This window comes from Lytechinus variegatus, chromosome 6 (assembly GCF_018143015.1).
Source record: "Lytechinus variegatus isolate NC3 chromosome 6, Lvar_3.0, whole genome shotgun sequence".
NCBI lineage: Eukaryota > Metazoa > Echinodermata > Echinoidea > Temnopleuroida > Toxopneustidae > Lytechinus > Lytechinus variegatus.
The window spans coordinates 28,392,183-28,398,256 of NC_054745.1; positions in this window are offsets into that span (position 1 = coordinate 28,392,183).

Below are 6,074 nucleotides of genomic sequence, written 5' to 3' on the forward strand. Positions count from 1 at the left end.
CACATTGTGCTGCACTTGACCCAGGTGAGGTGAATGGGTACCCGGTAGGAAGAAATTCCGAGAATGCTCGAGCGCCTGATCAAGGTAGCCTTGCTAAAGCCAGGGTAATAATAACATTATCATGTTAAGCAGGGCCCGCTGGTAGAACAGTTTTCAGAACTGAAGTGGCTACCCTGGGTTAAATATGACATCATTATTATTATTATTAATGCAGAGTTTACCATAACAAAATTATGTGTTGAATAACAGAAGTCGTTACCTGTTTTGGGAGATTCAGGCATAAATAGTAACTCTGTTGTTGAGCTGTTTTATAGTACTATGTAACTTGTTCCGTTCACCTGAAGATGTTTTTTATTTATTTTTTTGGATGGAGAGACATGTCATGAAATATGTAAGTTTGCTTTGAATTTTTTTTTTTACTATTGGGCAATTCCATAAAATAAGTCTGTCTGGCCCCTCATATGTGGGACCTTCATGAAATTTTCTGTCTCTGATTTCCGGTTCTAATGACAATCTGTAATGCTGTGTCAAATGACCAAGACTTGGTCAGTTTATGAAGTGAAGTAAGAATTGAGAAAAATGGGAGTCGGATGTACAAAAAGGTTGAATATTCTACGGAATAGCCATATTACTATATAATATTCAAGTTTCATTGATAGAGAGAAGTTGTGTTTGGAGCAAGCTATTAAATGCATTTCCTTCTAACTTTTTTCACAAGACATTCTGGTACATGTACCTGAAGGAATGTCACTTGGGATCGGGGGCGGGGGTACTGCCATTGAGAAGGTGGACACAGCTCATACTGTACCCAGAAGTACCCTAAAAGAAAAGTGAAGCTGGGGAGTGTTTCATCAACATTTTCGTCTGACAAGTTGTCATCCCTGACAACTTTCCTTGATTATGATTGGCTGAGAGGTACTGTTACCATAGTAACTGTCGGATAAAACAGGACTTGTCGGATAAAACGTCTGACAAGTCCTTTCATGAAACGCTCCCCTGGAATCAAACTTACCAAAATCAGGGGAAAATGGAATACTTTTCAACAGCCTGATATTTGTGAAGGGAATAAATTACACCCTATTATGAAAAATACAATATTTGAAGCATTATTTAGGAAGGGGGAAGTGAAGTGACAATATACTTTTGTGTGGTCTGAGATTGGAGGATTATAATTCATTATTTACTTGTTTAGGGCCATTATTAAAGTCTCTATAAGCATGTTGTTAACTTCGTAATTACAGCCCCCCCCCCTCCTCCCTTCTAAAGATTTCACAGGATTTGTTTAATCTACGCAGAAATCGGAGAAAGAAAGTTGATTCGGATTGGGAATCACAAATCGTGATAAATGGCTCTGATATGCAAGGAATCTAGATAATCGACATTGATTGTAACTGCCATTCACTTGTCAAAAAGTTTGTGAAAGTTGTCTGTATCAGTAAAGCATACCTGACAACCATTAAGATTTTATCAGATTTAGTAAGATTTTTTATTCATTCACAAGAGGAAAATGAAAGCATAATTCATATTTTTTAAAGTATGTGCAGTATACTTTTATTTGTAATTGCCTCAAAATAAGATTTTACGTTGTTTCAGTAAGATCTTTCATTTTGAAAAGTTGGCATGTGTGGTAAAGGTTCCTCTTAGTCAAGGTTATTCTATTATGCCATGTGGGGGTCACTCTGTTATTCCAGTGAGAGGGACTGAGACTATAACAATAATCCCCACTATATGCGGTGGTTGTGAATATTTGGGCCTGTCCACAGACAAAATTTGATACCTGGGTTGAATGATTTTCACTGTTTTATTATGAGTTTGTTTTAAATGCCATTCAATTTTTTTTTAAATTTCATATGTTACCCCGATCAGGTGAATCTGAAAATCTTTCAGATTAATCTATGATTTGTGTGTGTGTGAACGCTTCTGTGTGTTCAGACAAACTAGCTAAGCATACTCACACTCTGTATCCCATGTGCGTTTTCTACTCTGAATGTGAACAGAGCTCACTTGTATATAATGCATATATTTGTATATAATCCTTTTCCCCCTTTTCTACTCTCGTCTGTACATAGATAACAGGTTGTGAATATTACATTCTCGCTTTTTGTTTTTCTACGAACCGCTTTTCGGTTCTTTTACTTTATTTGTACAGAGACATTAAAATCTAATGACTTCCATGTTTGGTAAAATCGTGAAAGCTGTGATGATTTTGTTTTCTTTCCTTTTCAAATTTTTGTGTGTGCCTTGCTACATGTTTAGTTGAGTTTGTGAACCCCATCAAAAAATGCACTCCTTCATGCTGAGTATTGAATGAAGACAGCAAGGCCTGTATTCTGAAGTCAGGTTTAACTTGGTCTATGGTCTAACTCTGCTAAAATTATGGGAAGTGCCTGCCTGATTCATCGATGGTGAAGACAATTATTTATTTATACTTCCTAGACAATTATGAATGGTTTGAGAGCCAAATGAGCTGAAATGTGATCTTTTAATACTATTAGTGATTTATGTAGCAATTGGCTATCCATACTTAACCCTAAATAGACTGGGCTATTTCGACGTCTAAGAAGACGGGGGGGGGGGGGGGGCTGATTCAGCTCCCCTTATGATCTCGGCGAAAATTGGCACACGCATTACCCATGGCGTTACCTACAAAACTATTACATCAAATTCTGCAAAAAATCTCATGTGTCATTAATCATGCTAATTTATGCTTAAAGCCTGTTTATAGCTTTGGTAAAGGGTCAATAATGTGATTGATAATCGAATATCATCTAATATGACAGTCTTACTGAAGCGTAGAGACCGTTCGATATTTTTCCAACTGCACTTCTCTGAGAAAATTTCAAATATTCAAATCTTGGATATATAGCGCCCTCTCTCGGCGATGCTTGTTTTAAATTATAAAAATGGGCATTCAAGCCCTTATCTTATAAATTTAGTGATTAGGTATCCACAAGTTACAGACAAAGAACATATCTTGAAAGTTTCAGCCCATTCCATGATTTGGAATAGGATTTAATTGAAAGACAAAAACACACCGATATTTTAATTTGATCGGGTGACCCGATCAAGTTAAATTTCCATGTAAAATCGCAAAATTTATCCTGTAAAACACATTTTCATTTCATATCCTCCACATCATAACTGTTATTGGGCATATCCATTCATATTAGCTTGCAATGAATTGGAATAGTGATAGGTGCATTTTGGTGGATTTACCAAAACTATACACAAGCTTTAAAATCATAAGTTTGCTCTAATTAATAAAATAATGCCCCTGAAATGCTAATTTTTGTTTCACATACTCTAGATAGGCATCTGATAAAATTTATTTAAAAAAAATTCAACATCACGTTTATTTTCTTATCTATTCTATTGTTTTCTAAATTTCTTATGTATTTCTTTGTTTTTGACTTTTTTATTGTTTTTTCAGTGGAAATTGTCGGGGACTTTATTGTGACCATAAGAAAGATAAAATTAATTGATTTTAAGCAGTAAAAGGAAAAATAATGATACATTTCTGAATTTTGGATGAAAACACTATTTGCATTGGATTTGTACACAAATTCACGTTTTTGGGTCTGCATGCACTTACGAAATGTTGCGTAATTTCGGAACCGCGTACCCGGGGGTCACAATTTTGGTCTCAAAAGTTGCCCGAGACTTAAAAGTAAAAAGTAAGCGAGCGACGCGGTCAAAAAATTTTGCGCGGCGGATTTATCGCGAAAAAAATGTTGAGGGGGGCTGAATCAGCCCCCCAGTCTTTTTAGGGTTAAGCCACAACTTTAAACCTGAGTTTTGGTTAAACCCTACTTCAGAATTCGGGCCCAACTCTACAATGTTTGGCGAGCTCAGAGAAACAAACTTTTTTACAATATCTATTACATGGTAGAACTTGGAATATTTACATATCGTCGGCCTTATGCCAAAAGGGCCTTAACTGCTTTTGGCCATTCCAAGATAATGGCGTTTATAAAGGTTTTGACCTCTCTAATAATCAAAAGTTTGTGGTCGTTTTTTTTTTTGCTTTTGAAGCCAATTTCGATAAACGTGTTAATTTATTAAGTTTTACATGAAATGTGTTAAATTTATTATAAAATATTCAGAACCCCTAAAATCGGGTTAAGGCCCTTTTGGCATAAGGCCGACGATATGTTCATTTTCTGGTCGGGTCCACTAACTTTTGTGCACTGCTGTAGTTTCAAGGTTCCACAGAATTATGTAGCATGTCTAATATGAATGCTCAAAGCGGTCTTGGAAGCGATCTTTCAAACCAGTTTGGAAAACCACCTCGCGATGTACCGGTAGTTTTCCCTCTAACTCCCTACATAAAGCTCCAAATGTTTCAGATTTTTTTCGTAAAAAACTCTGTTGTGTTTGTAGCAAGTGTACATGAAAAAAATGTATTATTGGCCTGGTTTTAAACTTTTAGAACCAATAATACATTGACTTTTATGGGACTAATTACCATATGGGCACTAGTATTCCACCCGGCATAATTCAAACATTTTGACATATTCCCCCAAATATTCAGAAATAGGGAATTTATCTTAATTTCATACCTTTGTTATTTCCAGGGTAATCTGTTGTTGGTATTTTCTTTATCAATCTGTTGACTGTGTGCGTGGAGGATCGAATTATGCGGCGATGGCCTTTTGCACTGAATGGCACTAGTATTCCACCGAGTGAGGAAAGATAGCGAATCTCAAAAGGGGTTAGATTGCTAAATTAGATCTATGTAAGTCTCTGGCTTTGATTAAATCCCTTTTTGGTCTCATCTCAAATGGTCTAGTCCATAGTCAGATGGGACAAGGGCAGATTGAGAGACAGGGCAATCTTTCATCGCTAGATTGAATACTAGTGCCGACGGATTGAATACTAGTGCCAAAAACCATCGCCCGCGCACACAGTCGACTGGTTGAAGAAAAAAATAACGGAATAAGAATAACCAGCATTTGCTCTTGGAAATAAGATGGGTCTGAAATTCGGGTAAATTATATATTTCTATATATTTGAGGAAACGCTCCAAATGGGTTGAATACTAGTGCCCTTACGGTATGTATTCATGAGGTCATACTTTGGGGCCCCATGGACCGATTCCCACCAAATTTTCCTTGTTGGGGTTTTCATCATGCGCTACCAACATGCAGAAAGAGAAAATTGATGACGTCACACTTCAGTACTCTGTTAGACCATGTACATGTAAGATTACACAAAAGGAGCAGGGACGAAGCAGGTGCATATCAATTGACCCCCCCCCCCCCCCCCCCCCCGTATTCGCCTTCTCCAACCAGTCCACTTTCATATTACCCACCAACAATACAATTCTTTCTAGAAAAAAACAAACCTGTTTCTTTTTTTATCACAGCACTGAAAATTTTGTGTTAATGTCCATTATTATCACACTTAAAAACGAGGTTCGAAAGACACTTAGGAAAAATTTAGAGCCTGGTCTTTTGTAAGGAATTCCCAAAGCTGTCTTTCATGGCAACAGGCTTTTGACAAGGTAGCCTTACCCAACACAAAATTCACATTTTCCAGACGTGTCTTATCAATTACTTTGATGCACAAATTTGAGAAACCAACACCATTTTACAGTTCCAAAGTACATTTTATTTTCTCAATTTCCCTCAATTGTCAACGGGGCCCAGATGAAGTTCTGATAAAATAAAGTACATTCCACCGACGGGTGTATTGTCGTACTATATTTGGCAGGTCTGGGCCCCGTCTTACATAGAGTTCCAATTGATCCGATCAATCGCAACTATGGACGGCCAGCAACGTCAACATGTATTATGCATGTTTGTTCAAAATATTTTCTAACTACGATGTATATTTATGCACTAATTGTTTTCATGAAAATTCACTGTGTTTCTCTTTGTTTACAAAGGACATTGTGCTAATCTCCAATAGAAAAAAATATGACACTGATGGATTTCCATAGAGTTGTGATTGATCGGACCAATCCTAACACTTTGTAAGACGGTATGGAGTATGTATACTATCTCACACCTTGTGATGTATTTTATTCTTGTTGAAAATGGCAATAACAGAAAGAAAAAACAAGGAAGCAAAAT